This window comes from Macrobrachium nipponense, chromosome 5, assembly GCF_015104395.2.
Source record: "Macrobrachium nipponense isolate FS-2020 chromosome 5, ASM1510439v2, whole genome shotgun sequence".
NCBI classification, from domain to species: Eukaryota; Metazoa; Arthropoda; class Malacostraca; order Decapoda; family Palaemonidae; genus Macrobrachium; species Macrobrachium nipponense.
The window spans coordinates 137,569,516-137,594,390 of record NC_061107.1 but is presented as its reverse complement, the minus strand read 5'-3'; the positions used below and the strand labels follow the sequence as shown (position 1 = coordinate 137,594,390).

The window sequence follows — 24,875 nt, the reverse complement described above, 5'->3', positions numbered from 1 at the left end:
CCCTGCCAGATATATACCTAGCTGATTAGCACCCATTGGTGTGGTTTTTGGGTTTTAGAGACAGCTAACAACTGAAATAGACAGGTAAACAATATGTTGTAGGTATTAATAAACCTTGGTTCCTACCTTATTAGGCTGAAGACTTCGCGGCTACTGCCTTGGAGTCTGCTTAGCCTCAAGAGCCTCAGCGAGGCTAAGAGTTCTTGTGGGTCTGCCAATGGGGTCTTATCCACTTACTCGGCAGAGCCTAAAGGCCTTTGTCTTGGGTGCTATTCACTACAATGTTGGCCTATTACCATAAAACAAATTGACAATACACCTTGTTCAAGGAGCACAAAACCGATCCCGATCACCTGATCCTAACATCCATGTTAGTTCTAAGATTGTAAGGAGTTATCCCGAAACCTCCTTACAAACAACCAAAAACTCGAAAACATAATTACACTTTCATTACAAAATATAAAAAAAAAAAATTTTGTACTCCCCTACTAGCCATACATACCCTTGATCCCCTACCAGCAATGACACTATGCTCCCGTGCGACATTAGTGAGCTTGCTAATAGAAAACCAAGCACATATCTGACAAGAGGGTTTATGTACGATAAAAACACAAAATTAAGGATCAGTCTTTGCTCCAAGACCCAGTACTGTATCTGCTGATACAAAAGGACCTAGCGAGAAGCACTTCTCATAGGTCACTCTCACATCCTTCAGATAATGAGATGCAAACACTGAATTGCACCTCCAATATGTAGTCTCAATGATATTCTTTAGAGACATATTCTTTTGGAACGCCAAAGACGTTGCTACTGCCCTCACTTCATGAGTCTTGACCTTTAGAAGACCGAAGGATTCCTCCGAGCAGTTCTTGTGAGCGTCCGTAATAACGCTTCTCACAAAGAAAGCCAAGGCGTTCTTGGACACGAGTCTTTTGGGGTTCTTCACCGCACACCAAAGACCTTGTTGACAAGCTCCCATCTGTCTTTTCCTCTCTAAATAATATTTAAGAGCTCTCACTGGACAGAGAGATCTCTCTATCTCTCTGCCTACAAGGTTAGATAGGCCTTTTACCTCAAAACTTCTGGGCCACGGTTTTGACGGTTTTGTTTCGTTCTTTGCCAGAAACATTGTCTGGAAGAACAGATGGCAGCATCTCCTTTGAACCCCACCGTGGAATCCAGAGCGTGCAATTCGCTCGTCCTTTTGGCTGTAGCGAGAGCCACCAGGAACAAGCATTTCTAGTGACGTCGCGGAAGGAAGCCAGATGTAAAGGCTCGAATTTATCCGATGAAAGGAATTTCAGGACCACGTCTAGATTCCAACTAGGTGTTCTAGGAGTAGCTGCCTTAGAAGTCTCAAAAGATCTAATTAGATCGTGTAGATCTTTGTTGCTTGCAATGTCTAGGCCTCGATTCCTAAATACTGAAGACAGCATGCTTCTGTATCCCTTTATTGTTGAGACAGACAGGTGTGATTCCTCTCTCAGAAAGAGGAGGAAATCGGCAATATTCACTATAGAGGTACTGGAGGAGGACAGCTTCTGACCCTTACACCACCTCCTAAAGACTTCCCACTTTGACTGGTATACTCTTCTCGTCGAAGCTCTGCGGGCTCTAGCGATAGAGCCCGCAGCCTTGCGAGAAAAGCCTCTCGCTCTGACAAGTCTTTCGATAGTCGAAAGGCAGTCAGAGCGAGACCTGGGAGGTTGTGATGAAACCTCTCGAAGTGGGGTTGTCTGAGTAGATCTGGTCTGTTTGGAAGCGATCTGGGGAAGTCCACTATCCACTCCAGTACCTCCGTGAACCATTCCTGGGCTGGCCAAAATGGGGCTATTAGCGTCAACTTCGTGCTCTTCGAAGCTACGAACTTTCTGAGCACTTCCCCCAGGATCTTGAACGGGGGAAAGGCGTATGCGTCCACACCCGACCAATCCATGAGAAACGCGTCTATTGCGAAGGCTCTCGGATCTTCCACTAGAGAGCAAAAGATCTCTATTCTTTTGGAGAGGAACGTCGCAAACAGGTCTATGTGAGGTCTCCCCCACAGGGACCAAAGACTTTGACACACTTCTTCGTGTAGAGTCCATTCTGTGGGAAGGACCTGATTCCTCCTGCTCAGTCTGTCCGCTCTCACATTCTTGATCCCTTGAACAAACCTTGTGAGGAGAGTTATGCCTCTTTCTTCCGTCCAGGTTAACAGGTGTCTTGTTAACTGATAGAGGGAGAAAGAGTGCGTGCCTCCTTGCTTGCGTATGTAAGCAGAGCCGTGGTGTTGTCCGAGTTTATCTGTATCACCCCCGTCTCTGACTATCTCTTCGAAGAACTTTAAGGCTAGGTGTATGGCCACAAGTTCCTTGCAATTGATGTGCCAGGACACCTGTTCCTTTGTCCAGGTGCCTGACACCTCCCTTGCTCCTAGCGTCGCTCCCCATCCCGACTCCGAAGCGTTGGTAAATAACACTTGGTCTGGGTTCTGCAGGGCAAGCGATACGCCCTCGTTCTTTTGAAGAGGAGGGATCCACCACTTCAATGATCTTTTACCTCTTGTGGAAGTTGGAAGATGTCCGAGAGTTGTCCCGTCTTCCAACTCCACACCTCTTTGAGGAAAAACTGAAGAGGGCGAAGGTGAAGTCTCCCCAGAGAGAAGAACTTTTCCAGTGAGGACAGGGTCCCTAAAAGGCTCAGGTAATCCCTCGCTGAGCTGTTCTTTCTCTCTAAGAAGCTCGAGATTCTCGACAAACCTCGAGTGATTCTTTCTCGCAAAGGATATACTCGAAAACCCCGAGAATCCATCTGAATCCCCAGATAGACCAAGTTCTGGCTGGGGATCAGTTGTGACTTCTCGAGGTTGACGAGCAATCCTAGCGAATCTATCATGTTCCTTGTTACTTCTAAGTCCTCCAAGCACTGAATCTCCGACTTGGCCCTGATCAGCCAGTCGTCCAAGTAGAGGGAGATGTTTATTCCCTCTAGGTGAAGCCATCTTGCCACATTCGCCATCAGGTTGGTGAATACTTGTGGAGCTGTAGACAGACCGAAGCACAGAGCCCTGAACTGAAAGATCTTGTCTCCTATTACAAAGCGAAGATATTTCTTTGACAAATGGTGAATGGGAACGTGGAAATATGCGTCTTGCAAGTCCAGAGAGACCATCCAATCTCCTGGACGAAGAGCCGACATTACTGAGGCGGACGTTTCCATGCGAAACTTCTTTTTCTGAACAAAGCGATTCAGAGCGCTTACGTCCAGAACTGGCCTCCACCCCCCCGATGCCTTTGGTACTAGAAAAAGGCGATTGTAAAATCCCGGGGAGTGTGGATCCTGCACAAGCTCGATGGCCTCTTTTTCCCACATTTGCTCCACCATTTGAAGGAGAGTCTTTCTCATTACCGGGTCTCTGTACCTCGCTGACAGTTCCCGAGGCGTAGATGTTAGGGGAGGGCTGTTGTCGAAGGGGATTACATATCCCTTCTTTAGGACCGACACTGACCAAGGGTCGGCTCCCCTTTTTGCCCATACTCCTGCAAAGTTCAGGAGTCTGGCGCCCACTGGTGCTTGAAGGAGCAACAAGTCACTTGGATTTCTTGAAGGGCCTAAATGAAGACCTTCCTCTCTTATCAGAGCTCTTCTTTCTGGCAGGGGGACGAGCCGCTGTACCTCCACGAAAGGGCTGCTGAGGAGGACGAGAGTCCTTCTTAATCGTCGACACTACAGGGCGTCCTTTCTTGGACGTTTGCGTTAGTAGGGTCTTGTGGTCGCCTTCTCAGTTAGCGAGCGAGATATATCCTTCACCAACTGAGAGGAAACAGATGATCCGATAGAGGGGCGAACAATAAGGCAGTCCTCTGGCTCGGAGAAACCCCTTTCGATAATAGGGATCCATAAACTGATCTCTTTTTCAGGAGACCAGCACCAAAAAGGGAAGCCACTTCACCCGAACCGTCCTGTACTGCCTTGTCCATGCAGGACAGGACGCTATGGAGAATCTCTGGGTTTTTAAGAAACTCCGGATCCTTAGATTTGTTGGCCAGAACTCCGAGTGACCAATCCAGAAAGTTGAACACCTCTAAAGTGACATAAGTCCCTTTAGAAAGTGGTTCAACTCTGAAGTGCTCCACGTCGCTCTGACCGATCCTAAGGAGTGACGTCTAGAGGCCTCCACTAAATTGGAAAAGTCGCATCTGCGGAGGCAGGTAGAGAAAGACCCATAGTCTCTCCTGTCCCATACCAAATACCTCTCTTTCCATGTAATCTGGAAGGAGGCATGCAGAATACCGTCTTTCCTAACTCCTTCTTCTTGTCCATCCAAGAATCTAAAGAATGGAGTGCCTTCTTCATAGATATTGCCGGCTTCATTTTCAAAAAGGCCGAAGATTTTGCCGTAGCCGAGCTCGAAAAGAGAGAACGAGGAGAAGGAGGAGCCGCCGGACTAAGAGAATCTCCAAATTCTTGAAGTAATAATGAGGCTAAGACTTTATAACTAGATAGTCCCTCATTAGCAGGAGGTTCGTCATCAGACAACTCGTCTAACCCTCGATCAGACGAAGGAGAAAGTTCACGTTTGGAGGGAGAGTCCTTCCAAGACCTCCTATGTTCTGAAGGAGAGGAGCTCCTATTTGGAGAAGAGTCATAACCTCCAGGAACGAGTCCCCGACTCTTGCCTCCTGGCTCTTGACTCTTGCCTCCTGACTCCTGCACGCTGGCTTCATGACTCCTTCCTCCTGCCTCCTACGCCTGCCTTCCTGACTCAGGACTCCTGCCTCCGGACTCCGCCGTCCCGACTGGCCTCTGCCTCCGGACTTCCGGACTCCTGCCTCTTGGCCTCCTTGGCCTCATGCCTCTTGACCTCTGCCTCTTGCCTCTGGCTCCTTGGCTCTTGCCTTCCTGGCCTCTGGCTCCGGGCTCCTGCTCCTGCCTGGATGCCTCTACACTCCTGGCTCTGGGCTCCTGCCTCCTGGTTGACTCCTCACTCCTGGCTCTTGGCTCCTGCCGTCCTGGGTGACTCCTCACTCCTGGCCGGTGCCAGACGTCTGATCGGTTCATCCAGGTTCGTACCGGAAACCTCACCTCGGAGTAGGAGTATCGATCCTGGCGGCAGATACCTCCATACGTCTGGAGGATCTTTTGATAGGAAGGGAAGTGTCTTTCCTTCTAGGAGGCTCCTTTGACAGAACTCCTACAAAAGACGAAATCTGTTCTTGCATCGCCATCATGAATCTCTTCGTAGCCTCCTCTTTATCCTCTTCGGGAGGAGGGGAAGGAGGAGGGGAGGAGTCCATAGCCTCCACCTCCTGCCTCCTTCTCACTCTGGTTGAAAGAATGGCTCTTCTTGCCCTTCTCACCCCTCCCCGAGGGAGACTCCTCAGGGAAGTTTTTCTGGGCTCGAATCAATAGTCGGAGCCTTCCAAACTCCTCTTGAGAGGCCGAGATCGATCTGAATCTCTCCAATCACGTCTCGGAGATGAAGATCCCGACGACGAAAAACACTCACGCAGGACGCTTTTACAATAGCGATCCTTGGCAGTCTGGGGTGTCACAGAAACCGCCGAAGGGACACCTGATCTGGTGGGGATTCTCCACAACCTCCTTTCGGCTTTCGACATTCCTTCTCCTCTGGGCATGTGAGCTTGGAAGAGGTCTAGACCTAGGAGCGTTGCTGAGCCGACCAGATGCCCCCTCCACTACACTGGGGGGGACACTCATATCACTGTCCACTGAAAAAATCACTAGCCTTACCTTGTATGGCAGCCATTTGTTTTCCATCAACTTGAAGGCTTGTGCTTTTTAGATCCGCAAGTTCTTTTGCTGGATCTACAGGTTCTGCAATAGGAGAAGCGGGCTGCAATGGAAGGAGAAGTAGCAATACTTACCCTTGGGGAAGATCCCAAGCTTGGAATTAGTTCAGATCTAGAACTACTTAAACTTCTATGAGAAGCCTTCCTCACTCTTTCTCTCTCTAACTTTTTTAAATAATTAGTTAGATTCTTCCATTCGTTCTCACTCAAGTTCTCACATTCCTTACAAGTATTAGTAAAAGAACATTCATACTCCCTGCAACCCTTGCATACCGTGTGAGGGTCTACCGAAGCTTTCGGCAACCTCACCTTACAGCCTACATTCACACAACGTCTCACAACCATTCCAGAGTCAGACATTATTAAAGAAAATTCCAAAATCAAGTCCACAAAACAGTCCACAAAAGCGTATGCCAATCCAACAATCCAGATACGTCACCAAAAGTCGGTCAAGAAGATCAATTGCCGGTGAAAAAAGAAAAACCAATCGAGAGGAACCAACAACAATGTTGATGGTCCGGGCGACAGAAGAATTCTGATTAGAAAACGGGAATGGTTCCTAGTCCTGCCACCCAGGGCAGGGCGGTAGATCACCTGACCTACCGGTAGCGTGTGCCGCGAAATTTGAAATTCTGTCGGAGACGACGGAGTCTATAGCTAAGTATATATCTGGCAGGGAAGTTGAATGTATAAAAATGCAGGGTTGGTTAGAAGTGGAATTATGATATGGTTCAAGTTTGAATATGTAAGAAAAATGCAAATCACCTTGAATTTGTGTTCTGTTTCTGTGAAGATACAAACCTCATTTCTCAGGGTAGAGGGTACCATCCAAAGAAAATGACTGGTATTGCTCCTGCTGTCTGGAAATGTCAGTATCCTGGCTATGTATATAAGCAAAAAAAAAATGTGACTCCTGTAAGCACTTGTTCAGCCTGGAATATGTGAGGATAGGGCCCTTTGCCAGAGTTTGGCGCTGTACTACTGTGATGTAGCTTTGCTCTTGGAAATGTTGAAAACCAGGATTCTTGTGTGCAACAAGATCAGCTCAGTATAGGTAGCAATATTATTCTGATACAAAACCAAGATACCAATGCCCTATACCCACCCCTGATGATGAAAGGGAGATGCAGGGAGTCACACATACTGACTACTAACAAGTTCAGAGACAAGACGTTCTGTTGTTTAACTCCTTGCACCTAGCATGACCAACATGTAAACAGCTGTGCGCCACTGGACAAAAGAAATGAAGAGAAGGCAAAAGAACCAGTCACCATTTATTCAACTGACCTTTTGCCATTGTACACCTTAGGCGAGGCGCTATTCTATCCAAGGGTAGCTCAGGCAGCTACACAACATGTTGAGCAGCCAGCAAAGGTCCAAGGGAGAAAATATCATGGAGTTGTGAGTGACATCCAAGGTGAAAAGAGGTAAACAGACTGATAGTGCTAGGCACTTGCTCTTAATACTGTATGTGCGGTTTTTCTTGAATGTCAGCCCCGTTTCCCTTGCTTAATAACTTGTGCCAGCCAGTCGTAACAAATTGCCGTTGACATAGATATTATCGCAAGATTTCCCAAGGGCACAACAGCATCCATCTAGTTGTGACCATCAGCTATAGTCTTGGAGGGTGAGAATTGAAATATTCTCAAATCCCTCAGCAAGAACTGATCATGGCTTTTTGGCACAAATTCAGATATGAACAAGAAAGACAGCTGATAACTTCCTTTAACGATTCAACAAAGAATCATGGTTATTTTTTTTTATTTTTTTATCTTTTGGTAAAATGATGCTACAAATTGAACAACTTACATCATGCAACACACTTAATGAAAAAATAAACATTTGTGAATCATTGAAGCTAGCAAATATTTTCTAGAATTCTTCTTCTGTTATTATGTCACTATATGTTTCATTATAGCTGTTGGTATCTCCATTAGTTAAAGACAAATTACAGATTAGAAATAAATGATTATTATACTGTTAGGTAGTTTCAGAGGTTGAAGAGCGATAATAAAAATGCATGATCACTATACCGTGCACTAGTTAAAAGTGGTTGCGGCAATCTTTCAGTATTCGCTAATGTGACAAAAACGATCGTAAACAAAAGGAGGTCGGGAGTTTTTTTTTTTTTTTATTGTTCTTTATAGTTACTTAACAATTATTTGAAATGTGTATATCCTGATTATTTATACATTTTATAGGCATATTCTAAGCTTTTAACTTCTTAGTTTTAGATGTCAGATTCTTAGATTAGGCGACAATAGCAACTGTTAACACAACCTAGACTCACTGCCAGAATCAAAACATTATACTACGGGGTATATACTACAATCCTAATATATAGTACAGTAAAAATGGGGTTGAACATTACATGCAGTCAAATATATTCCTTCTGGTGGATCAGCATCGCAACCCTGGAACATGCATTGTAAACCTGAAAATAATGTCTGAGGAATATACTTGAAAAGTGTCGTAATCTTGGAACATTGTAAGCCGAAACTGTCGTAAACTGAGGACTGCCTGTATATGGCTCAGACTCCAGACTAAACAATATTATTAATTTTTAATTTCCCAACTACCATCCTCCTTTTGATCTGAGAAATACAGGCAGTCCCCACTTGCTGGCGGCATCAGTTAATGGTGATCCGGTTTCATGGCGCTTGTCTAGTGACGTCGTTAACTGGATTTTTGCCACTGACCTACAGTTAGAGGTGCTTGGCCAGAAACAGAACCCTGCCATTACCCAGGGACTGCTTGTACAGCTTTCACAATAGAGTGGCAAGATTCATTAAGACAACTACAGGAAAAGAGGCTAGAGGTAAACCAGGAGCTCTATTGTACATTTACAGACCTAGAGAAAGCATACAACAGAATCCCAAGAGAAGTGATGTTCTAGTGTTTAAGGAAAAGAAAAGTCCCAGGAAAGTTGTTTAGGCTGGTCAAGATGATACATAAAAGAATGAGCACAAAAATGATAACAGCAGTTGGGGAAACAAAAAATGTTTGAAGTTAGTGTTGGATTACACCAGGGGTCAGCATTAAACCCATTTTTGTTTGTACTGGTTATGGATGTGTTGAGTGAAGAGATCAGGAATGAAGAGCTGTGGGAGTTGTTGTACACTGATGATCTGGTGATTACTGCTGAAAAATGATATTTTTATAATAAAATAATGTTTACACTTACCAAGTAATTACATAGCTAACTATTTCTAAGTACCGGTAGCTAAAATTTAAAAATTGCGGAAGTGATTCTTTTGTCTTGGTGTAGGTCGGTACCCTGCCCACTATCTGGGGAATAGGTAAACAACTCAGCAAAGAAGCTCAATTTTATTTATGCCTTTTCATCCATGAGTGGGGGGAGGGTGGGCTCCCATTCTGTAATTACTTTGCAAGTATAAACAAAACATTACTTCATTATAAAACCATCGTTTTTGTTTAAGTAACTTACCAAGTAATTACATAGCTGATTCCCACGTTGTTAGGAGGTGGGATTCATGGATGAACAACTATTGCAATTATAATTGATGAAAGCAAGCAAACAGAAAAATCGTACCAGCATTAACATAATGGTTGTTGTTTCCTTACCTGTTAAGAGAGCTATAGCAGACAAGACTGCCTCTGGCACAGCTGCTCTCAACTTAGTAGAGGTGAGTGTAAGACCAGGGTCACCTACTACATAGTGGAGGCCTTACAGCGAGGAACTCACCAAGCGCTAGTAAAGCACAGACATTGCCCCTGCCCTGAACGTAGTACCACGAACAACAAAAAAGCCAGAATACCGACAAACTACCTACACCAAATATTAAAAAATCACCACCCTACCAACAATTCTGGAGGGTATCCACTACCAAGTATCCCCAGACTCTCCAAGGACTCAACACCGGTTTTCAAGGCGAAGAGTAAGGCAGGAAGGAATGCTTCCTACGCTTCTTCTCCCATTACTATTGCCAGCACGCAAACAGACCCAAGGGTGCTGCAATTATTAAAAATAATGATTCACAAAGACTGACTTGCATTTCCAGTATATGGACTGGAGAATGGAAGCTAACGAAAGATTATATCTGAAGGCCAGAGATGTTGCCAGTGCTCTAATCTCATGAGCCTTTACCTTCAAAACAGGTGGAGCTTCAACTGCTAACTGAGAATGGGCATCTTGAATGAGGTCTCTAAGAAGAAACGAAAGGACGTTCTTAGAAAGAGGACGTGAAGGGTCCTTAACAGAACACCACAAGCTATTGGAAGGTCCTCTAATGTTTTCAGTTCTGTGCATGTAAAACTTCCTTGACCTCTCACTGGACAGAGAGTCCTCTCTTCATCCTCCACTCCTACTACACCAGACAAGTTCTTGACAGTAAAAGAACGAGGCCAAGGTTTCATTTGATTTTCGTTCTTAGCGAGGACGCCTAAAGTAAATGAGACTAAAGCATCTCCATTAGAGAAAACAACCCTTTTATCTAGGGCTTGAATTTTGCTCACTCATCTGGCTGAGGCTAAAGCAATCAGGAAGTGTCTCTTTCTAGTTAAATTCCTGAGTGAGGCAGAAGCTAGAGATTCAAAAGGAGGACCAGACAGCCATTTCAGGACTACATCAAAATTCCATACCTGCCAAGTGTCCTTACATTTGCAGGTATCAAAAGAAAATCAAGTCCAATAAGTCTTGATTTGAAGACAAATCCAATCCTCTGTTCCTGAATACAGTTTAGCATAGCCCTATATCCTCTGATTGTATTGGTTGAAACAACCCTCTAGACTTCCTTAGGTATAGAAGAAAATCGGCGATCTCTGTCACAGATGTTCGAGAACAAGAGACTTGATTTCTTCTGCACCAAGCTTGGAAAATGTTCCACTTGTACTGGTAGACGGAGAATGACTTTCTTCTACATTTCGAGATTGCCTCTGCAGCCGCTCTCAAAAAACCCTTTGCTCTAAGGAGTCAGAACGACAGTTTGAATCCTGCCAGAGCCACAGTACATAGTCCTTGGTGGAACCTTGGCATGTGTGGTTGTCTGAGCAGTTTTTGCCTTGATGGGGGGGAGTAACCTGGGAAAATCTGCTAACAGACTTACCAGGTCCAGACACAATTCTCTGTGAGGCCAGAAAGGAGTTATGAGAATCATTGATACAATCTCGTGTGACTGGAACTTTCATAACACCTCCTTTACCATTCCTAGGGGTGGAAAGTCATAAAGTTCCTTGTGTGACCAGTCCAAAAGCGTAGCATCCATTACCTATGCTGCTGGGTTCAGCACTGGAGAGCAATAAAGTGGAAGCTGGTCTGCTAATACATTCATCCTGCCCTGCACAAACCTTGTCACTAGCTTTCTGTGATTCAAGTGGGCCCAAAGGAGAAAGTCTCTCACTGCCTCACAGAGAGAAAGAGTGGGTCCCTCCTTGATTGGCAATGTATGAGAGGGATGTAGTGTTGTCCGAGTTTACTGCCACTATCCGACCTCAGACTTCTGGAGCAAAAGCTTTGTAAACCTAGACTGATTGCAGTCAGCTCTTTCAGGCTGATGTGCCAAGCCTTTTGAGCTGACCTCCACACTCCTGAGACTTCCCTGTTGCCCAGCAGTGCTCCCCAACCTATGTCGGATGTGTCTGCAAACAAGTTGAGCTCTGGGTTCAGAGGGAAAGCGACTTTCCTTCCAGAAGTCTTCTATCTGATCTCCACCAAAGCAGATGTTGTTTGACTTCTAATGAAATCGTCAGAGAACTTTTTCCTGTTCCACTGGGACCAAAGGTAAAACTGAAGGATCCTCATATGAAGTTTGCCCAGTGAAACGAACTGTTTGATGGAGGATAAAGATCTGAGCAGGCTCATCCAATTTCTGGCAGAGCACTTTGGGAGAGATAGGAATTTGTCTACTGTGTGAAGACATGACTCTACTCTCTTCAGGGAGGAAAAACCCTGAAAAAGAAGTCCAGAGTCATTCCCAAATACACTATCCGTTGAATCGGGACTATTTGGGATTTTGGCAGATTGATTAGAAGACCAAGTTCCTGAGCTAACTTCAAAGTCTTTTGTAGATCTCTCATGCAGCTTAGTTCCATCGCTGAGTGAAGAAGCCAATCGTCCAGATAAAGGGCGATGTTGACCCCCATCAGATGTAGCCAACCTGCTAGAGGAGCCAGAATGCGAGTGAACACTTGGAGAGCCGTAGATAGACCGAAACATAGGGCCCAAACCTGAAAAATTTTATCTTTGAAGACAAATCTCAGGTACTTCCTCGAGTCCAGATGAATGGGAACATGGAAGTATGCGTCTTGTATGTCTGTGGAGACCATCCAGTCCCCTCTGTGGACGGAGGCAAGAATCAAGTGATTTGTCTCCATTTTGAACTTAAGTCTTCAAGACAAAGACATTCAGCGTACTCATGTCCAGGACTGGCCTCCAGCCGCCTGAAGACTTCCAGACCACAAAAAGTCGCTTGTAAAAGCCCTCGCTCTGTGGGTCCGCCACTCTCTCGAACGCTTCTTTTAGAAGAAGAGCAGACACCTCTTGCCCAGAGCGGAATACTTCTGAGCCAAGAGAGTACGCTATCAACGTAATGGGTTGCTTGACTAAGGGTGGACAGTCGACGAACGGAATAAAGTATCCTACTCTTAGGACCTCTACCACCCATTGTTCTGCTCCTCTCTTGCTCCACTCTTGCCAGAAATGATGGAGTCTGGCACCTACTACTGCATGAGACTGTTCTCATTGCTTAGGAATGGGCTTGGAGGAAGACTTCTTAACCCTTTAACGCCGAAACTCTTATATTCTAGTAATATTCAATTATTTACCTTCATTTTGCAACAAATTGGAAGTCTCTAGCACAATATTTCGATTTATGGTGAACTTATGAAAAAAACTTTTTCCTTGGAAAAAAACAAAAATTTTTTCGTCCGATTGTAGTAATGTTTGCACCATTTTAAATTAGCCGTTACATGGAGTATTATATATGAAAATGTGGGCAATTTCATGTAGAATACAACTAAAAACAACCCATGGTTGTAGCTTTAATCAGTTTTGAAATATTTTCATATAAAAAAAGATAAGTGCCAAAATTTCAACCTTCGGTCAATTTTGACTCTACCGAAATGGTCAAAAAACGCAATTGTAAGCTAAAACTATTATATTCTAGTAATATTCAATCATTTACATTTCTTTTGCACCAAATTGGAAGTTCTAGCACATTATTTTGATTTATGGTGAATTTATGAAAAAAACTTTTTTCTTACGTATGCGCAGTAACTCTTCCGAAAAAATCACAAATTTTTTCGTCAGAATGTCGTAATGTTTGCACCATTCTAAATTAGCCGTCACATAAAGTTTTATATATGAAAATGTGAGCAATTTTATTTAGAATACAACAATAAACAAGCCATGGTTGTAGCTTTTATCAGTTTTGAAATATTTTCATATAAATAAAAATAATTTAAAAAATTCGACCATCGGTCAACTTTAACTCAACTGAATGGTCGAAAACTGCAATTGTAAGCTACAACACTAACAGTATAGTAATATTCAATCAATTACCTTCATTTTGCAACAAACAGGAAGTCTCTAGTTCAATATTTCGATGCATGGTGAATTTTTGAAAACCGCTTTATTTTACATCTGCGCATTACGAATTCATGTATCATATTGTGATAATATTTTCTCTGTGTTGCTTTGATTGTTTTACAATTTGTTACATACCAAAGTCATCGCAATTTAGTGTACAATACAACGAAAAAATAATTAACTCATTAGCTTTAACGGTTTTGCTAACAGTGCGATTTGTATACAATTATATATGAAATTTTTTTTTGCGCTGACATATATTCCAATATTATAAAATGATAATGATATTTTTTTCATTTCTGATGGTTGCATACTAAACTTCAGGCAATGGCAAAAAAAAGGAGCAAAAAAATAACTCTTAATCTTGAAAATTAAGCGTGCTGTGATTTTTTGAAATACTTATTTTTCCGCTTCAGTGCTCACTCGCAAACGCTGCCGGCATACGGGAGACACTTGCGGAAATACCGGCTCGGCGTTTAAAGGTAAATTGTTTTGAACGGAAAGCAGACATTTCCTCTTGAGTTGGATTGCTGTCTCTGTTTGCCCCCATGAAAGGGTAACTGTTGCATGGGAGAAGTAGATTTAGAGACAAAAGCTGGAGTCTCCCTGGAACGCTTGGCTGATTGGGAAAGCAAATCCTGGGTTGACTTCTGCAAATCAGAAGTGATCCACTAACGACATCCTGAGGAAACAGGAATTCGCAAACCAAAGGTGAGAACAGAAGAGCTGATTTCTGGACTAAGGCAACTCCTTTGGCCGTGAAGAGTGCCATAACTCACGCTTCTTAAGAATGCACATTGTAAAGGTAGAAGCGATTTGACGGGAACCGTCACTAATGCCTCTGTCTAAACACGAGAGAACTCTTAAGAGGTCGGAAGAAACAGATGGAGAAATTGCTGAAGAAGCGTCTGAATTTTCTTACCAAGGGAGCCAATAGTCTTGGCCATAAAACTGATAACTTCTAAAATCTTAAAAAGATTTAGAAGGAGGTGGTCGATCTCAGCCGAAGAAAATCTGAATTTTGGTGCTATGAAAGCCGATCTCCAAGACGACTCAATAAGTCCTGAGAAGACCACTTGGGCGGAGGCAGAAACACCCAAAGAGGGAGACTCCCCAGTGAAATAATATGAATGTCTTCTCTTATTCAAGCAAGAAGGGGGGATATAGAAGACTGCTTTCCCTTGTGTTCTCTTTCCTGCTAGCCAACTTTCAACCTCACTCATAGCTTTCTTGGTTAAAATAGAAAGCACTAACTGAGGAAGATCACGAGACTATGAAGAATCTTTACACATCTGAAGAGTTGTAGCTGGAGGGGCAGGAGTAGCTGGCTTGAAAAAGTTGGAATAACTTTTCAAGAAAAATTGCAAAAGAGCTTCATAAGCCAATGGTTGTTTAGAATCTTCTGTAGCAATCTCCTCCTCTTCTGCAGAAGATACATTAGACAAATGAGGGTCGGCTGCGCTGACCGAAGGAGAAGAGGAAATACGAGGAGCCGTGTGCAGAATCGGCACCGCCAACGACTCGAGTTCAGGTGGAAATGGGAGATCTGGCACTAATGAGCACTCCTGCGCCCCTGAAAGTCCATTCATTTGAAGTCTCAGGTGGCGATGGGTGCTCATGCATCGAAGTCTCAGGCGCTGATGGGCGCTCCTGCATCAGTGAGGGATTTGAGTCGAAATATGCTCGGAAACAGACATAGCTAATAGGAACAGCACATACAGGAGCCAAAGCAGGGGACAATTCGTGCCCTGGTGTCCTAGGCCACACGTGAACTGTAACTGGTACAGCTTAAAGGGCCAAAGGCGACACTGGCACCAAAGCGCACACTGATCTCTGACACTTGTCTTGCTACAGGTCTGGAAAAAAAAAAAAAAAAAAAAAAAAGGTCTCCTGAAAATTTATCGGAATTATCCAAAGAAAAAGTCTCTGGGCTATCCCAGATACTACAAGAAGGTTTAACCTACTTTACCTTCTTGAGTGGTACCTGATGGGTACAATTAGAGTCCACTGCAGACCTTTTCAATGGTCTGGAAAAGTCACCGTTTCTCCGGACTCTAATAATCCTAGCTTGAAGAACGATGATGGTCACTGTCCAAGATGCCTTTCCAGTGGCTGTCCTTTGCTACCTGGGAAACATCTACAGGTGCAACTGAGAGGCTGACTACCTGTGGGCAGACCCCACTGACCTCCCTTGGGCCTCTGGTATGACTTCTCCCAGGTGTGGGGGAAGTATGTCAGGGACCTTTGCCAAGGAGAATCGGCAGGACGGACACCCAGCTCCTCCACTAAAACTTTACTTTTTTCTTTATCAAGAAGCATATGCACTGCCTCACCTGGCTGAGCCAAAAAGTTAGCTAACAGCTCAAACTTATGTTCAAACTTTGCGTTGAGACTGGCAATGGATCGGAAGCATGGGAGTCGGGAACAGGATTAGGTGGAAAAGAGGAAAGACTGGGTTTGGAGGACAAAACAGAATTCACAGATACTTCAGAGGAAGATTCCTGGCTAGCTAAAGACCTTTCGTACCTAGCAGTAGCCTTACGCTTCCTATCTTTTTCTAACTTTGAACGGTAAGAAGATAAAAACCCCCATTGTTTTCATCCCAGCCTATACACTCATTACAAGTTATAATCAACAGTGCAAACTTGACCCCTACATCTAACACAAACAGAATGCCAATCATACTTTGCTGGAGTTAACAGTGTATTGCAGCCTTTGCTGCAAAAATAGGCTCAACTTATCAGTCAGACATCACTAGAGAAAATCTCAAAATAACAAACTAAAAGCTCTAAACTGGTCAAAGTACTGTTAATTATGCCTGACTAGTTAATAAACATTGAACAGAAATGACATAAGAACCAGAGTGCTTCACCGAAGGTACTGGAAAACTCTTGGCGAACGTAAAAAAAAAAAAAAAAAAAAAAAAAAAAAAAAACTACTACTACTACTACAGCTCACGACCTTCATCGGAAGTCAGTAGAAATAAAATTCAGCTTCTTTGCCAAGTTTTTTACCTATTCCTCGATAGTGGGCAGGGTACCGACCTACACCAAGACAAAAGAATCACTGACGCAATTTTCAAATTTTAGCTATCAGTAATTAGAAATACTTAGCTATATAATTACTTGGTAGGTTACTAAACAAAATGACGAGGGTCTACAGAGAAGGGTTGGAGAGTGACAAGAGTCTTTAGAAAAATGGGGTGACTTGAAGGTGAATGTGAATAAAAATGTTATTGTTATAATACAATTAAGTTTGTTCATACTTACCTGGCAGATATATATATAGCTGTATTTCTGACGTCCGACAGAATTTCAAAATTCGCGGCACACGTAGTGGGGCGGTCAGGTGGTAGTACCCATTCCCGCCGCTGGGCGGCGGATATCAGGAACCATTCCCATTTTCTATTCATATTTATTCATGGCCCTTGTCTCCTGAGGGGAGGAGGGTGGGCACTCTAAGTATATATATCTGCCAGGTAAGTATGAACAAACTTAATTGTATTATAACAATAACATTTTGTTCATGAAACTTACCTGACAGATATATATAGCTGAATCACACCTTCGGATGGTGGGTAGAGACAGACTAGGATTTTTTAGGAAATTTAAAATAAAATAAAAGATTATCTTATTGGTTCCTTACCTGATAGCAAAGTAGACTATGTGATTCTACTGTCACCAAAAATAAAGCCTGCTGCTTATGCTTTATCAGAGTTGCCAGCCAGGTGTTGACCTGTAGTGCTGGTGCTTTCTGGATGCTCTGTCAACGGGAGCGTGACCACGATGTGACAAGACCATCTAGGCAAACATATGGCAGTAACACAGCAGCCGACCACCACCTGACCAACTAACGCAAAAACCCCTGATATTAACACTATGGAATGGGAGATTTTCACAGAAGATCTCACCATCAACCACAAAACACAAAAAACTAACCTAACTAAGCTAAGGGATAGGGAGAGAGCTACCTTCAGCCCCAAAACTGTGTCTGCCGAAATGTAAGGTCCCAAAGAACTACAGTTCTCGTAAATCGTCCTCACATCCCGGAGGTAATGTGAGGCGAATACGGAATTGCTCCTCCAGAAGGTGCTATCAAGAATATCTCTGATAGACATGTTCCTTTGGAAGGCAAGAGAGGTAGCTACGGCTCTGACCTCGTGAGCTTTCACTTTAAAGAGGCTCATATCAGTCTTCTGGCAAGATGAATGAGCCTCTTTAATGACGTCCTCCAGGAAGAAACAACAGCATTCTCGACAAAGGTAAATCCGGTCTCTTCACCGAGCACCAGAGATTACCTGAGGGACCTCTTATCTCTCTAGTCCTATTCACATAGAACTTGAGAGCCCTGACAGGGCACAGGGCTCTCTCTGGTTCTTGACCCACGAGACTCGATATTCCTTTGATATCGAAGCTCTTTGGCCAAGGATTAGACGGGTTCTCGTTCTTAGCCAAGAAAGAAGGGTTCAACGAGCAGACAGCGCTGTCTCCCTTGAAACCCACTAGGCTACTGAACGCTTGGATTTCACTAACTCTCTTCGCCGTCGCCAGAGAAGTTAGGAAAAGCGTTTTCCTCGTTAAGTCCCTTAGAGAAGCTTCGTGGAGAGGCTCAAAGGGACTAAGCATCAGATGTTTCAATACCACATCTAAATTCCATGAGGGCGGTCTTGCTTGTGGAATTTTGGTAGTTTCAAACGACCTTAAGAGATCGTGCAGATCCTTATTGTCGGAAAGGTCCATTCCTCTGTGGCGAAAAACGGCAGACAACATACTCCTATAACCCTTGATTGTAGGAACTGCCAATTTTTGCACATTTCTTAGATGGAGAAAGAAATCTGCTATCTGATTCACAGAGGTCGTGGAAGAGGAAATTCCTTTCTTCTTGCACCATGCCCTGAAGGAAGACCACTTAGACTGGTAGACAGCTCTTGAAGAGGCTCTTCGAGCATTAGCGATTGCTCTCGCAGCTGCCTTTGAAAAGCCTCTCGCTCTGGCCAGCTTTTCGATAGTCTGAACGCAGTCAGGGCCAGAGCGGAGAGGTTTTGGTGTAAACCTTTTGAAGTGAGGCTGTCTGAGTAGATCTCTCCTCCAGGGCAACGTTCTTGGGAAGTCCACAAGGAACGTCATGACCTCTGTGAACCACTCTCTTGCTGGCCACATTGAGCAGAATCATGAGTCAACCTTGTCCCTTCTGACGCTGCGAACTTTCTCATTACGTCCCCCATGATCTTGAATGGGGGAAAGGCGTAAAGATCCAGGTCTGTCCAGTTCCAGAGCAACGCGTCCACTGCAATTGCCCCCGGGTCCATAACCGGGGAGCAATACAGAGGGAGTCTCTTCGTCCTCGATGTAGCGAACAGGTCTACTAGAGGACGTCCCCACAATTTCCATAACTTTTGACAGACTTCCTGGTGCAAGGTCCATTCTGTTGGCAGCAGCTGATTCCGGCGGCTGAGAAGGTCCGCCCTGACATTCTGAAAAACCCCTGCCACGAAATCTTGTCAGGATCTTGATGTGCCTTGCGTCTGCCCATAGTAGAACTTCCTTCGCCAGGAGAAAAAGGGATCTGGAGCGAGTCCCTCCCTGATTCTTTAGATACGCAAGGGCTGTGGTACTGTCCGAGTTGACTTGAACAACCTTGCTTGACAGTTTCTCTTCGAAGAACTGCAGCGACAGGAATATCGCTGCCAGTTCCTTTACATTTATGTGCCAGGCTACCTGTTCCCCTCTCCAGGAGCCTGACACTTCTTCCCCCCCTAGTGTTGCTCCCCAACCGGAAGGTAAGCGTCTGAGAACAACACTAGGTCGGGGCTCAGAAGATTTAAGGAGAGGCCCTCTCGTAACTTCTGAGGGTCGAGCCACCATCTTAAGTGAAACTCTTACATCGTTGGAGATCCTTAGGATCGCATTCAGGTCCCCTTTCGACTTCCATTCTTCCGCAAGGAAGAATTGAAGAGGCCTGAGGTGCAGTCTTCCCAGCGAGACAAACTTTTCTAGTGAGGAATGGTGCCCAGCAGACTCATCCACTCCCTCACCGAACAAGCTTCTCTCTCTAGGAATGCTGCGACTTTCTCTAACCCCAGTCGCTGACGTTCCTGGGATGGAAACGCCCGAAAAGCCACTGAATCCATCTGAATCCCAGATACACGATGGACTGTGTCGGGGTCAGATGCGACTTTTCGGTGTTGACCAACAGACCCAGAGGACTTTGCTAGGGCTAGCGTAAACTGAAGGTCCTTCAGACACTTCTGCCTCGACGACGCTCTGATCAGCCAATCGTCGAGGTAGAGGGATATCCTGATTCCTGACGAATGGAGCCACTTCGCTACATTCCTCATAATCATTGTGAAAACCATTGGCCGCCGTGCTGACCGAAACAAAGGGCTCTGAACTGCCAAACCCTGTTGTCCAAGACGAATCTCAGGTACTTCCTTGACAGAGGGTGGACTGGGACGTGGAAGTATGCGTCCTGCAGGTCTAGAGACACCATCCAGTCGCCAGGTCTCAATGCTCCCAGCACCGACTGAGGCGTCTCCATTCTGAACTTTATCTTTTCTACAAAAAGATTTAGCCTGCTCACATCCAGGACCGGGCGCCAACCTGATGACTGCTTTGGCACAGGAAAATCCTGTTGTAGAAGCCCGGTGACTCTAGGTCCAGGACTTGTTCCACCGCTCTTTTTCGACCATCTGGTCTAAGAGATCGAAAAGAACCCTTTTCTTCTCTCCCTGATAGGATGGAGAGAGGTCTCTGGGAGTCGAAGGTCAAAGGAGGATGGATGAAGAAAAGGGATCTTGTACCCCCGTTCTACTATCTTGAGGGTCCAAGGGTCCGCTCCTCTCTGCCTCCAAGACTCCGCAAAGAATTCCAGTCTGGCCCCGACTGGTGTCTGAAGGACGAGATCTTCACTTGCTGGTTTTCGGTTTGAATGAAGCTCTTCCTCTTGAAAAACCCCTCTCCCTCGGGGAGCTGCTCTCGAGGGGGGTGCCCCGCGAAAGGGTTTGACTTTCTTCGGGGGTTTGCTGAAAGTTGATGTGGAAGGAACCGCTGGACGTCTTGAAGATTGAACCAAGAGGTCCTGGGTCGCCTTCTCTTGCAAGCTCTGTGCAAGATCCTTTACCATAGCCTGGGGGAAGAGATGGTCCGAAAGAGGCGCAAAGAGCAAATCCGCTTTCTGAGCCGGAGATACCGACTTAGCCGTAAAATTGCACAGCAATGCTCTTTTCTTTAGGAAAGCAGTTCCAAAATTCGAAACTAGCTCCTCCGAACCATCCCTGACGGCCTTGTCCATACATGACAACACGCTGGACAGCATCCCCCAAGACCTGAGAGAATCAGGACTTCTAGACTGCCGGTCCAAAACTCCCAGACACCAGTCTAGGAAATTAAAAACATTAAGGGTACGAAGAGAACCCTTCAGTGGTGGTCAGTCTCAACTGAGTCCAGGTCACCTTAGCCGACGCTAATAGAGACCTCCTCTGGGCGTCCACTAAACTGGAGAAGTCCCCCAACGCGGACGAAGGGACCTTTATCCCGACATCCTCCTTGGTCTCATACCAAACTCTCCTTTTCCCTGCGAGTCTAGAGTGGATGGGCGAAAGTGGTCTTGCCCTGATCCTTCCTTCTGGACATAAAGTCTTGGAGTTTCTTAAACGCCCTCTTGGTCGACAGAGACGTTTTCATTTCGACGAATTCAGGGGTCTTGACGGTCTTGGACGACGAAAGTTGTGAGGAGGAGACCTAGGGGCTGTAGGCTGGAACTTGTCTCCGAATGCTGAACGCAACACCTAACAAGAACCTTGTAGTCGAGACAGCTGAAGCTACCGGCTGTTCTTCCTCTACGGAACTCCCCGGACTACTATGCTCCCCTTCCTCCCTAAGAGGAACTGGAGAACGCCTATCAGGAGAGGGAGTAAGTCCCTTAGGCTCAATCCTGAATAAAGACTTCCGTTGGTTGGAGGTATCCCCTACAGGTACGGAAGCAGCCGTACGTTGCTCTTTAGATGCCCGGACATCTTCCGAAAGAGAAGCATCCTTAGAAGCCAAGTTAACCGTCTTAACCGAAGCTCCCCTTCGAAAGGAAGAGCGAGCTTCCTGAAGAGCAGCGCCAAAAGCGTCCTGCTTAGAAGAGCGAGCGTCCTGCTTTGCAGGCTCCAAAGCGTCCTGCTTCGCTCGAAAGCGTCCAGCTTCACACGGCAGAAGCGTCCTGCGGAGCGTAACCCTCAAAAGCGTTCCTGGTCTTATGACCAGAAGCGTCCTGCTTCGCGCGCCGAGCGTCCTGCCGAGCGTCCTTAAAAGCGTCTTGAAGAGAACTCAAAGCGTCCTGTCTAGCACGCCGAGCGTCCTGCCGAGCGTCCTCAACCGCTACTTGCCGAGAGCGTAAAGCGTCCTGTTTCGAACGCCGAGCGTCTTGACGAGCGTCCTCTCCTGAGCGAGTAAAAGATCTGCTAGGAGAGCGAGAACGTTGACGATCCGGAGGCGGAGAGAGAGACGAGCGAGCTGAGAGAGAATGAGGCCGCTTCGTCCTCTTGACGGGCAGCCGAACGTCCTTCCTACGCCTAGACTCGACTGCTGCTGGGCAAGTCCTCTGAGCCATCAGCGACGTAATCTGGTCCTGAAGGGACACAAGGATATCCTTCGTAGGTGACGAAGGAGCAAAAGAAGGGGCAGGACTGAGACTGCGAGAAGGCGAGGGGCGAGGGGACGCCTCCTTCCTTCTAGCAGGAACAGCTATCTGCCTCTCAGGTGAACACGCCTGTGCGTGGAAACTAACGTCGTCATCGGTAGAACGCCTTCCTCTCTTCTGAGGAGGAAAGGCGTCATAAGCGTCCTCTGACGAAAGAGGAGACATAGGACGTGAAGCGTCCTCAAAGCGAAAAAGTCCTTTTCAACGGACGCGAGTCTCTCCGAGCGCTCCACCCCTTGCGCGGGGAGGACGCTTCGGAGGACGAAAAGCAATCTTTCAGGATACGCGCTCGTGCGCGCTCCTTGGCAGCCTGGGATTTAGCAACAAGGCCTGCCGAAGGGACGCCAGATCGGTGGGAGCCCCCGTAACCCTCTTGCGGCTTTCGACATACCCACTCCCTGAGTCCTGGGAGTCCGATAGAGGTCTAGGCCTAGAGGCATTATGGGGCCGATCTGACGCCCCCACCCCTCAACACTAGGGGCACTGACACAAACTTTCACTGGGCCGGTTTTCTAGGGCCAAAACTTTAGATTCGAGAGCACGAATAGACTCTAGAATCAGAGAAAGGGTGTTACCTTCTCCAGACACAGCACTGGGGCCCGAAGGCAACAAACAGGATTAGGTTGGGCAAAATCTACTGGTGTTAGAGGAGGAGAAATGTTACTATCCTTACCTTTAGTAGAGCTGCCCTTAGAGGAAGACCTCCTGACTCTATCGCGCTCTAATTTACGCCGATAGGTCTCATACATCCTCCATTTATCATCATCCAAATCCTTACATTCATTGCACCGATCATCCGCCACGCAAACATGCCCCCCTGCAATCCATACAAACTGTGTGAGGATCAACTGAAGGTTTAAGAAGCCTCACCTTACATTCACTCCTCACACACACTCTGTAACTTCCCGAACTGATCCAGACATTACTGAATCTAGAAAAGCCAATCCAAAATCAAAAAACCAATCCACTATTCCGCGTGCCAATCCAACAATCCAGAAGTCGATACCAAAAGTCAATCCAGATAATATTAAGCGAGTTAATGAAAAAATCCTAGACGGAGGTACTGTAAACAGATGTTTGCAGCACCGGCGACAGAAAAAATATGAATAGAAAATGGGAATGGTTCCTGATATCCGCCGCCCAGCGGCGGGAATGGGTACTACCACCTGACCGCCCCACTACGTGTGCCGCGAATTTTGAAATTCTGTCGGACGTCAGAAATACAGCTATATATATATCTGTCAGGTAAGTTTCATGAACAAAAGAGACGTTTTCTGAGCAGTAGGGAAGATAAGAGACAGAATAGTAATACAAGAAAGAAGAGGCTCGGTTATAAAACAGGCAGAAAAGTTTAAATACTAAGGATCTACTTAAACCAAGAGGAAGGATGTGAGGCTGAAGTTGACAGTGGGATAAAAGCTGCAGGGGGGAAGTGGAGAGAGGTAGCTGGAGTGGTATGTGATGAGAAAATGCCAAGTGTTAATGTATGGAGCAGAAACATGGGCTCTAAGAAGAAAAGAGGAGTAAAGCTTGAGAGATTGGAAAATGATGAAATAAGAAGGGCAGGCTTAGTAAAGATTACAGAGGTGATAAGAGAGTCACAATTGAGATGGTATGGGCATGTGATGAGGATGGACGATAAGGAGAGAGTGAAGTTGGCTTGGGAGGAACCTGTTAGAGGAAGAAGGTTAAGAGGGAAACAGAGAATTAGATGGTGAGATAAAGTGAAGGAAGACATGGAGAGAAGAGGTTTGGTGGATTACGATGCCTTTGAGAGAAGGCAGTGAAGAAGGCACATCTGGCAACCCACCCCTTAATGTAGGGATAACGGTGGAAAGAAGGAAATTCATTAAAAAAATTACTAACAGTGGTCCCCCCCGTATCGCGGGGGATGCGTACCAGACCCCTCCGTGAATAGTTAGAAATCCGCGAATGTTTGAAACCCCTATAAAATGCTAAAAACAGCCTATTTTGTTAGTTAAAACTCAAGAAAAGCCACTAAAAATGTTCATACTTGGTTTTTTAATAGTTTTATCACAAAAAGTGCATTTTATGATGAAATTGATTAAAAAAAACAGGAATTTGTGGATATTTCTCATAAAAAAATACCGTGAATGCGCGAATTTTCCGTGAATAATGAGGGGAAACGTCCTGAGAGAAATCCGAGAATGTGTGAGTCTGCGAATCCGAAGAACGCGAATACGGGGGTCAACTGTATATTTAAAATAATAAAGTATTACACCACAGTCAAACTACTTACGTGGATGTGATTGTTCTAAAATCGTTCTTGGCCAGCAGTATCCCATATTTGTAATTTCACTCTTGCACCATCTACTTCTATGTACGTATCTTGAAGTCTACACCAATAGTTGTGATATAATTTCCAGTAAAAGTGTTATCAGCAAACCGTAATAATAAACGAACTTTTTGTATCCAAAACACCTCTGCAGAGAGAAAAAAAAACTGTATACATTAAACTTTTCAAGTACATAATGTACGTACAATCACGCTATTATATTATTGCATTACTTTATGAAATGCTTCATTCAGATCATTCTTCATACAATAATTAGTTTGAGAAAATTTTTTATAATATGAAAATTAGAATCTATTATCAAAAATAAATAATAAAATTGCATGGAAAAACCTTGTTTTATGCAGGTTTGTAAGTATTTTGTCTGAATCATTATGAAATATTTCATTATGTTTTAGATAGGAACAGTCCTATCAACCGTGTCAATAGATTACCATCTGTACAATGATTGTTAATTCAATTTTAAAATATGTGGGCGTAGGGAGTTTGGCTTATCTCATGTAATCAGCTTATCATTTTTTTAAAAAGATCTTTC

The 24,875-nt window shown here is 45.0% G+C and overlaps 1 pseudogene; it reads right to left on the bottom strand.

Annotated features, from left to right (window-relative positions):
• LOC135215662 (ras-related protein Rab-35-like) overlaps positions 1-24,875 on the bottom strand; it is a 113,955-nt pseudogene that overhangs the window by 23,261 nt on the left and 65,819 nt on the right.